The sequence below is a fragment of the Eupeodes corollae genome, chromosome 3 (genome assembly GCF_945859685.1).
Source record: "Eupeodes corollae chromosome 3, idEupCoro1.1, whole genome shotgun sequence".
Lineage (NCBI taxonomy): Eukaryota > Metazoa > Arthropoda > Insecta > Diptera > Syrphidae > Eupeodes > Eupeodes corollae.
The window spans coordinates 60834429-60856661 of NC_079149.1; the positions used below are offsets into that span (position 1 = coordinate 60834429).

At 33.0% G+C, this 22233-nt stretch overlaps 1 pseudogene; it reads left to right on the top strand.

Annotated features, from left to right (window-relative positions):
* Window positions 1-7698: 7698 nt before the first annotated feature.
* LOC129950500 (T-complex protein 1 subunit zeta-like) lies at window positions 7699-8672 on the top strand (annotated as a pseudogene).
* The last annotated feature ends 13561 nt before the right edge of the window (window positions 8673-22233 follow it).

Sequence of the window (22233 nt, forward strand, 5' to 3'; positions counted from 1 at the left end):
TTTTTTTATCTCCAAAAATATTGTTTTCGATATTCAGTACTTTTTTTATAAAAATTCTAAGGTCCGTTTTTTCATACAAAAATAAAATCTACAAGAAGTAGTACGAAAATTTGGAAAAAATAAATGTTCGGTTCACGATATCTCTCAAATTAATTTCATTCATGTAATTTGTAAAAATTTAAGAAATGCTTCTAAAATTAGTAAAAATTTGTTTTCCACTAAAAATCTGTTAAACGAAAATAGATTTTTAAAATAAAACTATTTCATTAGATATTGTTGGTCATTTTGAAGTTTTTAAGAATACTTTTACTGACAATTTTTTTAACACAACACGAAAACCTACAAACTTTAAAACAAGACAAATCCGCAGACATGATGTGAAATTATCAGTGGGGTCGCAATCCAGCCTCTTTTTTTGTTGACCATGGCCCCCATATTTACAAATAAACAAATTTTTGGTTATTTGTAAAAAATATGAGGAATTCTTCCTCTTCCTCGGTTCCTACGCTCGTTGTGAATGACACTCCATTTGTTAGCTCATTAGGGAAACCAAAACTCTTTGCTGGGCAGTTCGCTGCCAATTCAACGCTGCCAGTGAATGTTATGACCCCGCCTGTACTTGATCGAGTTAATGATGACAACACAAAATAAATGCTGGTGTGCCCCACGGCTCTGTTCTATCTATAACACTCTTTCTCATTTTTTTTAATGATCTCCTGTCTGCAACATCTAATGCAATACATTGTTTCGCTGACGAAAGTACTCTTAGCTTTTGTATAATTTGTATAATATAAATTTGTATAATGTGGAATAAGAAACTGCGTTGAATTTAATGCTTCGAAAAGCCAATGCTGTCTTGTATCGTTAAAGCGAAATATACCCCCACTGCCATTATCCATAAATGGCACTTGCATCGAGGAAACTGAACATCTCGATATTCTTTGTGTGTGTATCACCAACCACCTTTTGTGGAACGATCACATACGCGATGTCGCCAAAAATGTCGCAAGATGTTTGGGTTTTCTAAGGCGAGGCAAGAAGTTTTTCTCCCCCTCTGATTTGGCTGTTATTTACAAGACTTATATACGTCCAAAGCTTGAGTATAACTCCCATATCTGGGCTGGTGCTCTTGCAACTTACTTAAGCCTCTTGGATAGTATTGAACGTAGAGCATTTAGATTGATTGGTGATATTACCATCATAAGATCATTTACGTCACTTGAACATCGTCGAAATGTTTCTGGTCTCACCCTGTTTTACCGTTATTTTAATGGTTAATGCTCTAGATAAATAGCCAGCTGCTTGCCTCCCCTTAAACAGTACAACCGTAATACTCGGGATTCTAGTAATGCTCATCAATATACCCTCGAGCCCATCTTCGGTCGTACTGTCGAGTACAGAGATTCGTTCTTTAGCCGTACTATGCGAATGTGGAATGCCTTACCACACTCTGTCTTTCCCAGCTATTGCAATATTCAGGAATTCAAAACCAATGTGCACCGACATCTCCTTTCAACCCCTCTCTCCCTTTCCTAGTGCTCACACTGTTTCTACATAATAAGGGTAATATATCCCTTTGAGTTTATAAAAAAAAAAAGTGAAATGAGATTATATTAATTTCTTAAAAACTCAACGTTATCATATAAAAATGAAAGCTTGTATTATCTATTATTACCTATTAAATATAACAAGAGTACATAAGTTCATACTGCTTTTAAAAAATGTAATAATACATTTCTTTTAATTTGTTCATTCATATCACAAAATACGTTAGAGTCGATGTACCTTCAGAGAGATATATAAAATCTGGCACCCACTTTTTCACATTCATGGTCACCGTGATGTAAGGTACGAATGCAAAATTGAAATCAATTTGTTTTATACTCGTACCTATTTTTCATATTCAAAAAAAAATAAAGTAAAATGTCCAACCTTATACCAAAATATAAAATAATTCCTTAAAATATAGTTGGACATAAGGACACTTTAAACTTTTCACAGGAGAAACTATAACAACGAAATATTATGCATAGTGCCAAGAAAAGTAAAGCTCATATTGGTCTCTTAAAATTACTCAAAATATATGAGTAATAGATTTAAACTACCACACTCAAAACTTTTTTCATTATGATCAAATTTTAAGGCTTCAAAAGAGTTTAAGCAGCAATATGCTAAAAGTTAACTATTATAAGTAGGCAGCTATTAAATAACATAACATATTATTATATTAGTAACAAAATCAGAAAAAAGAGTAGGGCAGTACATGTGGGCTAAATACGAGAATCTCTTCTTAACTTTACAAAGACAAGTTCATGCTCAGAGGTACTTTTATAGCTTTATGGCATCATAGAGAAAACAAACAAAAATGGGTAAAATTGCACATTGACCTACAAAATGTATATTCTTTTAGAGGGTGATTCTATATTTCGTTCTAGAAGAATTAATTAATTTAACATTTTGACAAGTAGGGATGTTTAAAAAAATTTGTTTACATAATTCTCCTCCACAAAATAATTTTGTAATTTAAAATTTAATATTGGCGTCTTTATTAAATTTTTTAAACTTAACTGTTTACCCTATTTGTGTTGAAATCCTTAAATATTAGTTTTATGAGAATTGTTGCGTTCAACTTTATTTATGTTAATTCTCACATAGATTTCGAGGTAGTTATCAACATTTGAAACGATTTTTAATCCTTTAATTTGATTATTTATTTTTAACAGATAATCTACTTAGAATAAATACTGACACCCTATGCATATATCTAACAAAAGAAACAAAATCCATTCACACACTATAACACTTTAGCCATAGGCTCAACAAAAATTCTACACATTTCTCACAGTTAATACGAAAATAGCTTTTCTATGTTTATAAACACGCCACTCAAACACAAAATAAGGATTATCATAGGAAGGACGACGAAGGAGTAACATTGGAGTTGTCCTTGCCGACGCATACCGCATAGGGATAAAGCATTGGATGTGGGGGTAAAAACCAACGACGACGTTGATCTCTCCAATTCTAGGCACTGGTATTTGATAAATGAAATGACAACATGGATCTAATCATGTGGCAGATGAATAAAAACGAGCAAGGAGCTTTGTTTAGTTGTGCGTGCGCAATTTTTCCATCCAGTGATAAAGTTAATGGGGGAGTAAATGACACACGCAAAGAGCCACTTATGAAATGTGGTTGAGGCATCATTCTATTGACTTGGTGACCTAATGAGATAATTTTCGAAAGGCTTGTGCGGACATCAAAAAGAATTGCAACCACAATGCTGCTTGGATTACACGAGCAAACAATTTAACATTGATTTTTGAGCTGAACTTCAAGAAGAGCAAGGAATGTTTGGTGTTTTTAAAATTATGTGCATTTAAAAAGTATTTGTATGTAGCTTAAAATTATTTAGTGTGCAACTTAGCGCCCACTGTCTTATCAAAAGACGGGTTCAATTTTGGCATATAAATATTTTTTTATTAGTCTTTACTAATTCACTTGATGCAATTTCCAAAGAACAATTTCACTCATAACACCCATGAACATTTTTTGTTTCGTATATTGTCCAAAATATGAACATTTTTATCATAACAGCTGTCAGAGAATATCCCAAATGATTCATTTGGTACCATTTTTCCACAAAGAAAAAGCTGTATTTTCATGAGAAAAAAAGATATAAAGTTAGTTGCAACCTGACATTTTTTTATTTTTAGGGGAAACTTATTGTTTTAATGTGCTTTACTGAAGCAATAAATTCAAATTTATGTGATTTTCAACAACAGTTGCTTTGTATAGCTCCAAAAGAATTTTATTTTTCATTTAGATAAGTTCTCCTATTTTGTTTGCGTTTGCTTTTATTAATGCTTATAAATAATTCCCTATCCCATACAATTTAAGGAATCTAATAACATACCTCATTTACTGTCAATATTTAATCATTTAATATTAACTTTCCTAGAACTATATTTAATGCTTTTTCAACCAAAGCAACAAAAATTCATACAAATAGTAAAACCGAAAAGCCATTTTTATTTCACCCAACAATATAAAGACAGTGAAAAAAGAAAAAACCCAATAACGCTATTATAAGATAATTAGATTGGGTTGTTGATGGACATGCCACAATTTCTCCAAAAAACATAAATTAATAGTATAATAAAATCCATTTCATATCATGGAGCGGTTATATCAAAATAGTAAAACACAATACAAAGGTTGCGTATACGCCACAGAGTCTCACAAAAAATCCTTCCAGGATTTGTGCAGTTGTCTTACGGCTATTTATGGTAGTTATGTACCGTTATACTCTACTCTGATGTTTTGTGAGCGCCGTTCCTTAACTGTTTTTTGTGTGATAGGTAGAATGTTGGTAGGTTCATAAATTTCGGTCATGGTCAGTAAACTGAAACAAATACAATATAAATAATAAATTAAGCTATTTGGATTGCGAATAATAAATAACCAACAACACTATAAAAACCATGATGAGTGACCACAAGCCAAATTGAAAGGCAGTTGGGAAAAATAAAAATATAGAATGAAAATTTATGATTTGATTAAGGTATATACACGTATAAAAGATCAGGGATATGCGACCGCCATTTTTAATTTGATTATTATTTCATGAAAATATCAAAATGTTAACATATGATGTGTAGATTGTGTGGAGTTTTCAAATATTATTTGAATAGTAAATTGTTTCAGTTTTTCATAACAACTTAAACGGTTTTTGGAAAACAGTAACTCAGATAACCTAACTAATTGTGCAAATTTAATAATTGCTTTTGCCACAGCCTTTATTAAAAAGCTGGCATAAGAAACTTGTTGACTGAAATTATATACATGATTCATTTATTTACTTTAAATTAAAGTTAAATTTTAGGGAAGCTTAAAAGTTATTTATTCAATTCAATTTTTTGTTAATTTTTTAATTCGTATTTTACAATAACACATTTTGAGGAACAACATGCCGTCTGCCGAAAAGGAAATACAATTTAAAATAAAAATACAACGAAAAAGAGAGATTTAACAAACTAGCTCTAATTAAATAAAATATTTTCTTTTATAAATTATCTAACAAGAAAATCTAAAATAAACAACTGTGACTGTAAGTTTAGTCAAAACAGAAAATAAATCAGTGTTTGGAAGTTTTTATACAAAGAAACATTTTAAAATTACCAACAATATTTTTTATATAAAGAAATAATTAACTTTGAAAATCTGGTTTTGTTACATAGATTTTTAGTCGAAAACAAATGTTTAAAAATTTTAGTAGCATTTCTTAAATTTGTACAAATTGCATGAATGAAATTAAATTGAGAGTTATCAAGAATCGAACAGCAATTTTTCAAAAATGTGCATACTTTTTTTTGCAGATTTTATTTTTTATAAAAAAAACGAAATGTTATATTTATATACAAAAACTACTGAACATCAAAAACAATATTTTCTGCGAAATAAAAAGTTTGAAGACAATATTTCTAATTTTTGAACATTTTTTTTGTAAAATTTGTATGTTTTGTACAAAAAACAGCACATTAGATTTTTCTGAAAATTTGACTGAATGCTGACAACAATATTTTTTAAAATATAAAAGTAGTTAAAAGCTAATATCTCAAAGTTTTGGAAAGATATTTGAGTCGAAAATCAATTTTCACCAACTTTTATTAATTTTTTTTTGTTTTTTTTTTGTAAGAAAACTGTTGTTTATATTTTTATTAAAATTTTACTAAATGTTGATAACAATATTTTTTAAAAGATAAAGTGGTTTAAGGCCTATATTTCAAAGTTTTGAAAAGATATTTGAGTTGAAAATCAACTTTTGTTAAATTTTCTTTTAAGTTTTTATTTTTTGTTAAAAAAAACTGTGTTTTGGATTTTTCTCAAAATTTTACTGAATGCTGACACAATATTTTTTAAACGAAAAAAGGAGTTTGCAGCCAATATCTTAAATCTTTGACAAGATCTTTGAGTCGAAAATTATATTGTACCATAAATTATTATTATAAATTTTTTTGTATAGGTTTTTATTTTTTTGTAAACAAAACTGTTAATTCGATTTTTCTCAAAATTTTACCAGATGTTGAAAACGTTATTTATTTTTGCACAAAATTGTTTAAGTATTAAAATCATTTTGTATTCGTAAAATTTTAGAGGTGACAAATTTGTTTTCCTCATTTTTTTATTTTAAAAGTTTTTAATCTCTTGGGTTTTTGGTTCGTAAGGTATTTAGTTTTAACCAAAATGTTCACCTTTTTTTAAAACTACTATGGTAAAATAAAACACATACGCAATTTTCTTAAGAGCCCTTTCTGCATCTTCAAAATTTATTTGAAGTCGATATCTATTCTGGTTCTTGAGCTATTTACGACAAAAAAAACGTCACGAACGTACGAACGTATGTACAGACGCACGAACAGACATCTTTCCAAAAATCTTTTATTTCAACTCTATTGACCTTGAAACGATTTTCAACGACGGATTTAAATCAAATCAAGGTCTATAATTCAATTCTAGTATTTCAATTCTGACTATTAAAATCAAGCTGTTTTTTGAAGCTAACCTAGGGTAAGACTTTACTGTCGATAAACACTCTTTGACACTGAAAGAGAAACTCTTTCTCTTCAATTCTTATATTTATAACCTCTGGTCCATGCGAAATATGCAGTGATATAAAGTCATTTTTAATTCTTCGATAGCATCGGTTCGTAATGTGATCTGAAACTCAATTAAAACAAGTAGGTCATACCAGTTTTATCTTTTTACTATCAAAACTTATCTTAAGAATTCGTTTCCGAAGGTTTAGGTCTAATCGATAATGTAATTTGAATTAGCTTTGAAGTTTTTTTTTAAATGGAAGGTAAGACACACTCCGATTACATGGCATATTTAAGGGTGTTATTAGGCTCGTCTGAAAAAATATCTTTGAACTTTTGTTTACTAAGGAACATGCTGTTTAAAGCAACTTTAGTGACGTTGAGTTTTTCTTCGGCATAAGCAGAAACATTTAAGTTAATGTTATCAAAAAACCAAGATATTTTAATTCATCTACAACTTCAATTAAATCATCGCCAAGAGTCCAGTTGCAACGATAACCAATAGATCTGTGGCATGATACAATAACCATAATTTAAGGCTTCGAGGTATCTATTTTGAGATTCCAACAACAAGACTCCTTTTTAGCTTATTGATTTGAAGCTATAGAGTATTTTCAACATAATTAATATTTTAGAAAAATAACAAATGACTTAAAACACAGCCTTGAAGAACGCCTCCATGACATTTGAATTAGTATCCAGATTTTTTTTGAGCAATCTTGGTTGATAGACTCTATTACTGAAAGCTTGTAGATCAATGAAAGCCTGGTGCAGTTTTCAGGTCAACAAAACATATATACATTTCTTTATATCAATAAATCGCTTGGCCGCAGTACTTCCCCCAAGATTTTGAAAGGTTTGAATGGAAGCCAGCCTGGTAGTAACTGATCATATTGTTTTATTCAATCCAATTCATTAGACTAACGTAAAGTAATTATAGGAACAATTTTCTCAATGAGTTTAACACAGTCGTCATTTTTGGCGTTTTCGTCGGCTTAACTTTTTCTTTTTGTTGGCCCCATTTTTCGTCTGGTTGTAATTAAACTTTCCTTCGACGTTGGTTGCTGCGTTTATAAAAGATCAATTTAATAAAAAAAAAATGGCATCAATCAGTTTTTTAAATCCAAAAGCCGAATTTGCCCGTGCAGCTCAAGCATTGGCTATAGATATACCGGCCGCAAATGGACTTCAGGATGTCATGAGAACTAATTTAGGAACAAAGGGAACCATGAAATTATGGTTTCTGGCGCTGGCGATATTAAAATTGCCAAGGATGGAAATGTGCTTCTCCACGAGATGCAAATTCAACATCCAACCACTTCGATGATTGATTTTGTAAATACAGCTTAAGATGAATCCACTGGTGCTGGACCAACTTGCACTGTTCTCCTTATCGGTGAGCTCCTGAAGCAGGCTGATATCGTTGTAGAGAAGGCTAAAATCAAGCCTCTGGAAGTCCTTGAGTCCGTGAAGATACCCATTGGGGTGAACAAGAAAAATCTAGTTCATGTAGCAAGGACAAGTTTGTAAACCAAAGTTCAATAAAGTTTGGCTGATTTGCTCACTGAAGTTTGTGGGGATGCATTATTAGCCATTCGTCAAGAAGAGAAGCCAATAGACTTGTATATGGTTGAATTAATGGAAATGCGACATAAGACTCTTCCACTGACACTAGTCTGATTCGTGGAGTTTTTAAAGATCACGGCACTAGACATCCTGACTTGGCAAAACGTTTGGAGAACGTCTAGATACTTCTACAAGACCGCAAAAGAGCGTGAGAAGTTTGTGTTGCAGAACGTGAATTCAATTATCAGAGTGTGAAGAAGATCATCAAAGAAGAAGCTTTGCAACGACGGCTCCAACAAGACATTTGTTGTAATCAACCAAAAGAGAATCGACCCCATGGACGCTTTGGCTAAAGAAGGAATAATTGGCATGCGACGTGCCAAGAGGCGGAACATGGAACGTTTAGCCCCAGCGTGCAGTGGTGTAGCTCTTAATTCCTTAGATGAAATGGAGTAGTCCAATTTGTGTTATGCTGGTGTTGTTTACGAACACGTTTTTTTTTTATAATAAACACGCTCAAGGGGATATTACTACCATTATTATGCACAGTGTGAGTACTAGGAAAAAGAGAGAGGGTTTAAAAGGAGATGTCGGTACATTGGTTTTGAATACCTGAATATTGCAATGACTAGGAAAGGCATTCCACATTCGCGTAGTACGGCTAAAGAACGAATCTCTATATTTGACAGTACGGCCGAAGTTGGGTTCGAGGGTATACTGATGAGCATTCCTAGAAGTGCGAGTATTACGGTTGAACTGTTTAAGTGGAGGAATGCAACTGGCATTTCACTAGAGCATACGCCGTTAAAATAGGGTCAGACAAAAGACCTTATTACGACGATGTTCAAGCAAAGTAAATGAACTTATGATGATATAATCAAGTTAACCAAAGAAGATCGTCTGAATCCTGATGCCGTAGGTCTGGACTTTGTAACCAATAAAACCTGTGGACTTGGAAGTTTATGATAATTATATTGTTAAAAAACAAACTCAAAATTCCTGCTCCGATATTGGTAGTAACCTCCTGCTTGTTGATAAAGCCATGCGTGCTGGTATGACAAGTCTTAACAGATTAGGGGATACAATAAAGTAAAATCACGTCGTATCATTATAATTTTTGTTATGCGTAAATTTTTTAATTTATTCCTTTAATTTATAATTTTATTTTATTGAAATAGTTACTCGAGTCTAAACAAAACCTCAAATTTAATTTCAACATGCATGGACAATAGTTCACTAGAAATAAAAGTTATTTTAAAGGTAGATATCGCATTAAAATAAAGCTTTATTTACAAATCTCCCGAAAAATGTTTTTAGAAATGAACGCAAATACTAAAACATACAATTATTTTTTATTTCTGTTTTCATTTTGAAAATCTAAATATTATCCTGCCATGGGGCTTGAAAAAAAAAATTTTCATTCTTAATTAATTTTATGAAACGACCGAAATGATATTTTAGATTTTTAAACCAGATAAGTAATGAAGAATTTTGTACTGCTGTGCTTAAGGCTATGTTTATATCATGAGACTTCAGAAAACATCAAACTACAAAAATAGAATAAGTGATTTTGTACATTTTTAAAAGGAAAGAAAGTGATATCCCTTGGATTTTCATTTTGTCATGTCAACAACTGATGACAAGACAGGAATATGATTTTTCAAGTCTCTTAGGGAGCTTTAAGGTGCATAAAACATATATTGAACTTTTTCTTACTTTAAAGTTCCAAGTGAGAAGTTGAGTTCTAAAAGTTCTTGGATTATCACTTCCTTTTTGAGTTTATACAATTATGACTAATCATAGATACAATCTTATTGACAAGTTCAAGTCTTGTAAATTGAACGTGAAAACATTTAAATGCTTCTGAAATTTTACAAAATTAAATTTGCGTTTTTCTTGAGGGAAAGAATTATGATTAAAGTTATTATCTACAAGTATATTTAACGTCTTGACATCTTGAAACATATTTGTATACTTTTTCAAGAAAACATGATGTCAAAACAATAACGTGACTAAAATTAAAATCATTCAGATTGTGAATTCAAGAAAACATAAGTATAAGAAGTTAATTAATGAAGTGATATGAAAAGGCGTCAAGAAACACCCCACTCGAACGAAATGCTTTCTTTTTGTTTTTGTGTTGCGAGCATTACATCATCTACTATAAACCAATTCTTTACGTTAGAAAGTAGAATAAGGAGGAAAATATTTATGGCATTAGACATCGCGTGGCAATGAAATTCGTTCAAGTCGACGGAAACCGAAACCAGAAAGATTAACAAGTTCTTTTTTGATTTAATACTTGTGTATATTATGTATATACTATTAAGAACTTTGACTTATTGTGTCCTTTAAAAATATATATTTGTATGTATTTATCAGCCTTATACCAAACATTTAATTTGAACTTAGTGGATTTTCAGTTTTAATATTCATAAGCAGTCAAAACTCTTATTGAACAAATATAAAAGTTAATTATTAACTAACTTAAAATAGCGCTACAGTCCTGTGTGAACTAGGGCCTCACCGAACAAACTTCTCCAATTAGCTCGGTCCCTAGCTAGATGTCTCCAGTTTCGCGCTCAAAGTTGGGTAAGGTCACTTTCCACTTGTGCGCGCCACCTGATTCGCGGTATTCCTCTACTGTGCTATCCTGTAGATGTGGATTCGAAGACTTTCCGGGCCGGAGCATTGGTTTCCAAGTGCTCTACGTGACCCAGCCATCTTAGTCGTTGGACTTTTACCCTTCTGGCTAAGTCTACGTCGCTGTACAGCCTCGTCGTTCCATCTTATCCTCCACTCGCCTTCGATGCATACGGGACCGTAGATCACACGAAGAACTTTTCTCTCGAAACGACCTAAAGTGCTTTCATCTGCTTTTGTCATAGTCCATCCTTCTGCACCGTATAGAAGGACGGGGATGATAAGGGTCTTATATAGCAACACTTTGGTCCTTCGAGAGGGGACTTTTCAACTCAATTGCTTTCTTAGCCCAAAGAAACAGCGCAGCGGTTAGCAAGAGTTATTCCGCGTTTCATCTCAGCGCTGGTGTTGTTTTCTGCGTTTATAGCGGAGCCAAGGTAGACGAAGTCCTTAACTATATCAAATTTACGTCCGTCGATGGTGACGTTTTACCACGACATCGCGTCGGTGTTGTAGATCCTTTCTTGACGACTGCATGTATTTTATTTTGCCCTCATTAACCGTTAAACCCATTTTTACCGCCTCTGCCTAAATACTCACAAAAGCCCCCTTATTGACATCACGCTGAGTTCTTCCGATTATGTCAATGTCATCAGCATATGCCAGTAATTGGACAGACTTTTGAAAGATAGTGTTGACGTGTGATCTCTGCACTATTCTTTCAAGCACGATGTTAAAAAAATCGCATGACAGCGCATCACCTTGTCTAAAGCCTTTTTTGACATCAAAAGGTTCTGTTAAGTTGTTTCCAACCTTTATGGAGCAGCGTGAATTCTCCATGGTCATCCTGCACAAACGGACGAGTTTGGCAGGGATGCCAAAACTAGACATGGTTCTATACAGCTCGTCCCTGTAGATGCTGTCATATGCGGCCTTGAAATCGATGAAAAAATGGTGGGTGTCGATTTGGTGTTCTTGGGCTCTTTCCAGGATCAGCCGTAATGTGAATATTTGATCGACTGTGGTCTTTCCTGTTCTTAAACCACACAGATAAGGACATATCAGGTTGTTGACGATGGGCTTTAAAAGTTCACATACTACGGCAGAGAAGATTTTGTAGGCGATGTTAAGTAAACTGATTCCTCTATAATTTGTGCAGTTTAGAGGGTCTCCTCTCTTCAGGATTGGGCAAACAATACTGAGGTTCCATTCATCGGGCATGTTTTTCTCCGACCATATCTTACAGATAAGTTGGTGCATGTTCCTAACCCTCTTATCTCCAGCTGCTTTAAAGAGCTCTTCTGCTCATTGAGCTCATAAGCAGCTCTCGTCCTTTTATGGAGCTCCTCTTTGCGGGCCTATTGTTTGGCTCCATTTCAATGCCGACATTCCTCATCAAACCAGGGTTTCCTTGTTGGTGGTTTCTTGAAACCCAGCACATCAGAGGCGGCTTCTCTGATTGCATCTTGGCATTGTTGCCACTGTTTTTCGAAACATTGTGTTGGTACTTGTAACTCGGGCTGAAAAGGATTTGGCGATCTCTTGCGATGGCAGCCGTTTGATTTGGTATCTTCTCCAAACATCTTCCTGTTTTGCCTTGGGTCTGGAAACTCGAAGTGCTCCCTTGGCTACGACGAGGTAGTGGTCCGAGTCGATGTTAGCTCCTCGGAAAGTTTGAACATCCATGATGCTGGAAGCAATATGGTCAATCTGGTCGACGGTAGATTGATCTGGATAACTCCAAGTTCCTTTGTGGATGTTGAGGTTTGGAAACGCATACTGGCTACCATGATGTTGCGGCCCGCAGCAAAATTTATGAGCCGGAATCCGTTGTCGGAAGTGTTGTCGTGCAGGCTGTCTTTCCCGATTATTCCACCAAAGATGTCTTCCCTCGCTAGCCTGGTATTGAAATCGCCCAGGACAATTTGTATTTCGTAACTAGGACACTGCTCACACGTTTTGTCTAAGAGCTCGAAGAACATATCTTTGGTGTTGCCATCCTACTCCTCTGTGGGGGCGTGCGCGCATATCAGGCTAATGTTGCCGTATTTAGCTTTGATGCGGATGGTCAAGGGGGGCTCGTTGATGCACCTATAGCTCAAGACTTCTTGCCCAAGTCTGGCTCCAATAACAAAGCCGCATCCAAATAAGAGCTGTTGGCTTTCTTGGTAGCAGTTTATCATTCTGTTTTTTGGACGTTACTTTTCCACTTGCATATCCAAATTTCGTTGTCTTAATTCTTTCGCATAAGTTGTCAACAATAATCCATCCGCTTGTTGGTGCTTCGCATCTATGATGTTTTTACGTGACCAGGAAGTCATCCCGACGGCACAACCCCCAACCTGGAGAAAAATATAAAAGTTAGAAATGTCATTATTGAATAGCCCGCTTTTTAAACACTTTTAAAGCTGTTGTCTTTTACCATTATACAGGTAGGAACTCAAAAATTATTTAAATTAAATACATACTTGCTTCAAATACGCATTGAAATTGTTTAAATCCACTACAAAAATGGTGACAATTTCCCTGAATGAAAGTGAAAGATAAGACCAGTTCAAAACAATTAACATTTAAGGCTTTAAAGATGTAATTCTTAAAATTATCGAGGACATTTAGATGTAATTGTGAGCATTGGGAATAAATGGGAAAAAGTTTTGCAATCATAGCGTTTTCTATTGTAAATGGCATATCATCATCTAAACAATAACAAAAATATGCATTGATTTTTTTCAAAACAATATTCCTTTTATTGGAAAATTCCGTACAACACACTGATTTAATATATTTAAACCATAAATGCAAAAAAAAGCAATATCCAATTTTATGTATTAATATTATCTCATAACTTAAGGCACACACGGTTCAACTTTAAAAACAAATACGTGTGACCCTAAGAACATTATTTTTTAAATTTGTATCACCTGTTCTATGCAAAATAACACCCACACTAAAAAAAAAAGAAAAGAAATTTGAAAAATGCCATCATTTAGTCATAAAAGAGCGAATTTATGGAGCATTTTTTAAAGAAAGGGGATAATCAATCCCTTGGATCGCAGGTTTTTCTATTTGCCTTCAAATAAATTAGTCAAGATTATCAACTTTTTATCTTAAATTCTTTTTTATATTTTTTATTTTGGATATTTTTTATGAATTAATTTTCTTACTTAATTATTCATTTCCTGAATTTATGATACCCTTTTTATAATTAAATTTTCTTATGCTAAAACTTTATCTAATTTAAAGAAGAAAAATAAAATTATCATGTTAATTAGCTATATTGTATTCTACAAGTTGCACAATAGCAAATCTCAAAGTTTAAAGAAAAAAAGAAAGTGTAACATAAAACCAACCTTTTATTATAGATAAAAATCTCAGGATGCAGTGGGAGAAGCAAATTCTAAAAAAAAAGCAATTTTGTTTTCGACATTTCTTATTGTCTTCCTTGTAAAAATAACTTTTTCACTCTCGGCCTGTTTTCAAAAGGAAAAGAGGATTCAATCGACAGCGATTACCTTGAACAATAAGTAAAGACAAAACAAAAAAACCTAAACAAAAAAATTATAAAAGGTTTACAAAAAAAAAAAACATTTCTAAGAAGTTTTCTTTGGAATTGGTTTAGTGCAAAAAGACACCTTCAACTTGTTGGGATCTTATTATTTGTTGGAAAAAATAATTCCCTTAATGTGCGGTTATAAAAAAGATCCCTGTAGGTATATGAGATGGGATAAGGTAAATTTTAGTTTGATGGTGTTGAGATATGTTTTTATAAATAAGGATAAAGAGACACTTTTTATTCAATCAAAATTACACAGAAATAAATTGCATTTTAACAAAAATCATTCTATCGGTTGAATCGAAAGAGTTTTGTGTAAATTTTGTTTTAGTTCGAATATAACTCATGGTTCATTTACAACGACTTTAATTGACTTCCCATAGGAAGTTTTTGTAATGGGTCCAATTTGTCGAATTGAACATTTTGGCATTTTAGAAAGATGCCTGTGCGTGCGTGTGTACGTAGGTTCGTACGTCTGTACGTTCCAGAGGTTTATTTCGTCGTCCATTACTAAAGAAGCTAATCTCCGAATCCGCACCGCACCTCCAAGTAAAGATGAGATCGTTGCCTCAATTAAAGCACTTAAGAACAACAAAGCGGTATGCAATTCCCGCAGAGCTTTTACAAGCAGCGGGAACGTCAACCAGCGAACTGCTTCATCCACTCATAAAAAAAGAGTGGACGACTGAAAGCTTCCTCCATGAGTGGATGAAGGGAATTATCGCCAAGCTCCCAAAAGTAGGAGATCTTACAAAGTGCGAAAACTGGTGAGGAATTTTCATTCTAACTGCCGTTGCCAAAATAGAAGCAAAAGTTGTACTGGAACGCATCGGAGCACACCTTGCTTCACTCGAAGCCGAACAAGCAGGATTCCGCTATGAATCCTCCTTTATTGATTATATTTACACCCTGCGGATCATTATTGAACAGTGCGTTGAATATCGATCACCACTACACCTGCTGTTCATCGACTTCGAGAAGGCCTTTGAAAGCGTTAACAGGGATTATATCTGGTTAGCTTTAGAATAACTAATTGCTATTATTAAAGCAGCATATGATGGATCCAAGTGTCACGTTCTTAACGATGGTACGTTGTCAGATGATTTTGAAATCCGAAGCGGAGTCAGAAATGGCTGTATTCTGTCGCCAATTATGTTTTTGTTGGTGATAAGCGATGTACTTAGCTCAGCTATGTCAGATATCGGCAGGATCCATTGGACTTTAAGATCCTATTTAAAGCAATTGGATTATGCGGACGATGTTTGCTTACTCTCTCATAGGATCATGGATCTCTATCAAATGACAACAAGTGTGGGGAGAGAAGCAGAAGTTGTGGATTTGAAAATTAATTCGACCATCCTCTCAAATAAATATTTTCTCAAAAACCGGTGGAAAAAGTGGATAGCTTTCAATACTTTGGAAGCATCGTTTCCATCGAAGGTGGAGCCGAACAAGACGTCATCTGCCACATCGACAAACATTTGGAGAAATAACTCTATCAACTTCTTCTTTGCTTCTTTATGGGTGCAGCGCTTGGAAGGTTACTTCAGCCAAAAAAAAAAAAAGCTGCAAACATTCGTGAATAGATGTAATAGTAACATCCTAAGAATTTTCTGGCCAAAACCTATTTTAAATGAGGTCCTTCAAGGGCAGGTCAGGAACCTATAGAATCTATAATACCAAGACGTAAATAGAAATGGATTGGACGACCGAGAAGCACATGGCGCAGGACAGTCGAGGCGGAATCAGCGTCACTAGGTAAGAGTTGGAGGGAGCTGAAACACATCTCCGGAAACCGTACACGATGGCGCGTAGGGCCTATGCCCTTTAAGGAGTTCCAAACGGACTTAACAGGTCATAGGACCTAAGTAAGTGGTAAGTATTACTAAAGAAGCAGAACAGATATCGACTTCAAATAAATTTTGTTACACAGATAATAATGCAGAAAAATGCAGAAATTAATTTCGTGGCTGGTTCTTTTACTATGGCAGTTTAAAAAAGGGTAAACATTTTGGTTAACCCTGAATATCTCAAGAACCAATAACGCTAGAGACTTCAATTAAATTTTATATTATGTACCGTAACGTGATACGAAATAAATATATATTTTTGGAGAAAAAATTAAATTAACGGTTTTTTTATAAATCAAAAAAACTGAACACAAATATTTGGCACCTCGAAAATTTTACAAATAAACAATGATTTAATTGACAGTTTTTTTTATAAAAAAATGAAAACCTAAGAAAAACTTGCTCAAAGTTGGTAAAATTGCTTTTCGACTCAAATATCTTTTCATAGCGTTGAGATTATGGCTTCCAACTACTTTTATTTTGAAAAAATATTGTTGTCAACACTCATAAAATTTTCAGAAAAATCGAATTGACATTTTTTTTTACAAAAAATAAAAACCTAAAAAACCCAAAAAATAAAAAATATTGTCTTCAATCTTTTTTATTTCACAGAAACTATTCTTTTCAACATTCAGTAGTTTTCTTATAAAAATTTAATAGTTAGTTTTTTCATAAAAAAATGAAATCTACTAAAAATAGTACGCAAAATTATTAAAAATTGTTGTTCGGTTCTCGATATCTCGGGAATAATAGAAAATGTTTACTTCAAAAAATTTCTCATTCATCCAAACGATTAAAAATCTGGTTCACAAAAAAAGATTTTGATATCAAACTATTTCATCATATCCAAAATATTATTGGTTACTTTTAAATTAAAAAAAAAAAGGCAAGGCAAATCGACAGACGGGATGGAAAGTCATTAGTGTGGGTCGAATCCCAGCATCCTTTTTTTAGATTTGAAACCATCCAATACAACTTGTATTTTCGAAAAGAAGAAATTCGTCAATACCAAAAGCACGCATTTTCGATAAGAGAGCTTGTTGCCAAGATCTATCAAATATCTTTGAAATATCAAGTGCAATAATCTTACTTTCTCCAAACCGATGTAAAGATTTATTCCACTGTTCGGTGCGATAAACTATCGGTCATTAAGAAGATTTCGTTATTTCTTAAGCTGATAATTAATCAGCGTTTCCATGATCTTGGAAAGCAGGAACGTTAGTGCTATTGGACGATATTTAAAGGGGGGAGGATTCGTCTTTTTAGTTGACAGGCTGGACAAATGCTGTTTTTTATCCAATCGGAAAGAGACTTGTAGAGTCATAAAGTTGGAAAAGTTTCCCAAGTGGTTTTGCAAGCGTTGAAGAACACCTCTCCAGAACAATGGGGGCAATACTATCCTGGCCAGATAGTATCGGGCAACTCCACGAGTTCGAAAGAAGATTCGTCCCATAAAATAGTTTACGCTCTCAATAACTGAAGTACTTATGACACTCTTCGGTAGCATCGAATTAACAGAAAACTGTGCGGCCAGCAAATTGGCTTTATCAATCGAGATTACATAGGGAGTGTCATTATGGACGAGCGTTGAAGCCAAAGATAACGCGGTGTTTAGTACGTTTTTTATCAGACCACATTTGGGACATTGTAGTATTTTTGAATTAATTTATGGTCATGAAAAAAGTTGGTTCGTGGAATATATTCGTGTCAAATTAAGACAGTAACATTGATTATTCGAAAAGTTGCTAATTGTTTTTTTTTAATCACTTTCCAAACTTTATACCAAACTTTTATTTTTATTATTTTGAAAACGGGTTAAGGGTTGTTGTATTAAATAGGTAACTTTTTAATAAAATAAGGGCCTCAAGAAAAGATTAACAAAATATATTTTGGAATCGTTTGCGAATTCATAAATTGCAATAAATAAATTAAGTTTAACGATTTCTTTTTTCTTCACACTGAACGAATGTGGAATGCTTCACACGGCCCAATGTTCAAACTGAAATACTGAACAACTTAAAAGACCAAAACGCGAATTGTATCAAGCATCGATTCTTTTGAGGCAATTTTCGACCACTTCTTGACACATATTGGGCGGTATCTTAGCCACAATTTGATGAATGTTGTTTTTTTAGTGGTCAAGAGTTAAAGATTTATCTCCATAAACACGATCTATTACTTAACGCTGTAAAATCGCATGATCTCGATAACCAGTTGTTATTGCGACGACTAGAAATTTCGCGGCCAAAAAATGTGTCTTGCAATAAGGGTATATTTGCTCGTGTTGTGTGGCGCGTGGCTCCGTCTTGTTGAACCCACATAATAGCCAAGTCGTGTTCTTCAATAGAAAGCAAAGGTTATCATATGATCATAACGCTCCGAATTGACATCGTCGTTTTCGAAGAAGCAAGGTCCAATCACACCTCCGGACCAAAGAGCGGACAAAACAGTGACTTTTTGTGGATGTAATTGCCTCTCTTATATTACTTGCGCATTTTCGTTACCCTAAATACTAAGATATTGTTTAGTAACATAGTCACCGAGTAAGAATTTTGCTTCGTCGCTGAAGAAAATTTTGTTCGATAAATCAACCATTCGACGTATCAACGACGCACGTTGTGAAGGGTCAACAGTTGTTGTGCGAACTGGACTTTATATGGATGTATGTGTAGATCCAAATGCAAAATACGCCATAATGTGCCGTAAGCCTTATTCATGAGAACGACAAGGAATCGACGCATTCGGGTATTCGGCAACACTTTCACTTACAGGCGCGGTACGAGCAAAACGATGAAGCACAGGCCTTACAATGACTGCAACCAACCCAGTCCCTACCAATTTCTTCACTATTTTTCCAATTCTTTGGTAAGTATATTATGTAAACCATTATCTCCTTTTAAAGCTGCGTCAGAATCATAATTTTTGTATTAGGTTTTAACAATTTTTATGCGTTGTGCCATGGGTAAGCGATTCATTTTCGTAAATTTCAGACTTTCAACTGAATAAAAAAATTGGTTTAATAACTTATTTTGACAGATGTCGAATCCTGTACTTTTGAAACCACCAAATGGATAACACCTTATTTCATTTTCAGTATTTGCTTTTAAAACAACAACATTTTTTAAACAGAGTAAATATACTCGTAAGAAAGTAATAAACTGAAAACATTATTCTGAAATTTAAGGCATTGAATTAATGAAATAAAATAAAGAATCTTGTTTGTTATGACACAATGGTTTACATTAACAACACATTTTTCATTAATAAAAAAACCCAATTGCACAATAAACGATTCATCTGGATTTCTCGAGTAATCGATATCCTGATGTTCACATGAACTTAAATGTATAAAATCCAGCTGCAAGGATTCCTTAATGAGCTTTTTTTTCATCCTCTTAGTATTTTATTATACGTATATCAACTTTATTTTGTAATAATAACATTCAGAAGTTAAAATATGTTGTTTGTTCTTTAAAGGACACTTTTTTCCCCTCGAAATCCAATGAACAATATAAATATATTTCCTTTAATATCATCCCCATTCCAGTTTAACAGGAAAAAATAAACATTGCAAAAATGAAAAATAATGTATGATAATTCAAGATATTGATTCGTAGCTCGCCCTTCTCTTAGATGTTGTAAAATATTTTATTGCCAATTTATATTTTTATATTTTTATGCAATAACATTTTTGAAGAAAATCTCGTAAAGAAATAAGGTTTAGTGGGTTCCTTTTTGAAAGGAGCGCATTTATGTTTTCAAAATGGCGCTAATCTATTATGACCAGTCAAATGCACAAACACATGCTATCAGCTTCATAATAATGAAAGAAATGTAATATTGTAATAAATACTAAAATAAAGATGATAAAAATCATTGCAAATCATCTAAATTTAAAAATTATCATTTAAAAATGGGATAAACAAAATTAAAAGTATATACATTCATACATTAGTTGTGTCTCTAGTGTTTTACGTCTAATAAGAATTCGCTATAAAAATCAATATTCCTTCAGTGTGTTTAAACAAAAAATCAAACTTCCGGATAGAGAGGACACGATGTAAGGCTTCAAAATATGAATTATTTGGAAAAATTATACCCTTATGTTTGTAAACTTTACATGTGCTCATTTTATATCAGTTTCTAGGAGTTTTGACTTATAATAGAAGCTTATTAAATTTTAATTAATGTAAGTACATCCGACCAGCATCATATTTTTAACATGCCACAGAGAAAATTAATTAAATTTACCATGTGGTGATATTTGTGCACGATAACTTGGAATCATATTAACGTATGCTGGTTGTTTTGAAATTGCGAAAAATTACAACGCCATTGTACAGTATGTTCAAGCGACGCAAATTGCAGCTACTCTATACATTTAGAAGTGGAAAATTCGAACCTTTGTTTCTTATTAAAAATATTTTATTCAAATGAAAAAGTTATCTCTATTATAATTAAATGTGTAATTTGTGCAACTTCAATATATTCCACAAAAGGAAAGGAAATACATGATAATAAAAACGGTAAAAGAATAAGTTTTCAAAAAAAGTTTGGATTCCATCTCCAAACCAAATTTGTGAAACGAAAAATAATGTTTTTAACAACTGGTAAGATTTTGTGAAAACTCTAATTGACAGTTTCCTTTTAAAAAAATAAAAACCTACAAAATAATTGATAAAAGTTGGTAAAAATTGATTTTCGACTCAAACATCTTCTCAAAATTTTGAGGTATTGGTTTTAAATTACTTTTGTCTTTTAAAAAATATTGGTGTCAACATTCAGTACAATTTTGAGAAAAATCTAATTTTTGAGCATTTTTTACAAAAAAGAATAAAAACCTAAAAATAGAAAAACAATACCAAAACTCGGTACAAATTTACTTTCTACTCAAATAGCTTTTCAAAAATTAAAAATATTGCTTCAAACTTTTCTTTTAGTTCACAGAAAATATTGTAGTCCATATTCAGTAATTTTTTTTATATCCTACTATCTACAAAAAATAGTACGCCAATTTGGTAAATATTGGTGTTTGCTTCTTGATATCTGTTAAATTAATTTCATTCATTCGATTTATACAAATTTAAGCAATGCTACTAAAATTGGTAAACATTTATATTCGAATAAAAATCTATCTAACAAAACTATTTCTTTTTATGAAAATATTGTTGGTAATTTTAATTTTTTTTTAAGAATTGTTCAACTGACACCTTTTTTAACCCAACACGAAGGCCCACAATCTTTTAAGCAAAAAAAATTGAAAAACGGGATGGGAAGTTATCGGTGTGGGTCGCACTACAGCCTCTTTTTTTTAAGTTTTCCTATGAAAAAGTAAGACAAATTTTGTCAATTTATTTGAACAATAAAGAAAAACTTTTTCTTGAAAATTTGAAACTATTTCAACCGACTTGGATGAATTTTTGTATTGGGCACAGACACTTCAGCATTGAAGTGGACGCAAATCAGGAGATTCAAGGACAAGCCAATATAAGAATTGTGCACGTTTTAAACAAAAATTTAATGAAAATAATCACTCGGACCGGAGTAATTAATCAAATTTTTAAAACATTTCAACACAGGTACAAAAAATCAAGTACTTAAATAATTCTAGCGATAACGATTACTCAAAAGTATTGATCCTTACAAAAAAATGTTCTCTATAATTGTAGGAAATTAGACCATTCTTCTATATTTCAAAAGTTACTATTATTTTGTTTTGAAAAATGGTACTTACTTATCATACCTACTTTCAAAAAATTGTTAAAATTGTTATTCGAAATGTTTTTTAACGCCAATTTTATTAACTTCCCATATGAAGTTATTGTATTCGTTTCTATTTGTTGAATTACTTACTTACTTAAGGTGGCTCTTCAGTCCTGTGTGAACTAGGGCCTCACCCAACAAACTTCTACATCAAGCTCGGTCCCTAGCTAGATGTTTGTCTCCAATTTCGCGCTCAAAGTTGGGTGAGGTCGCTTTCCAATTGTGCGAGCCACCTGATCCGGGGACTTACTTTACTGCG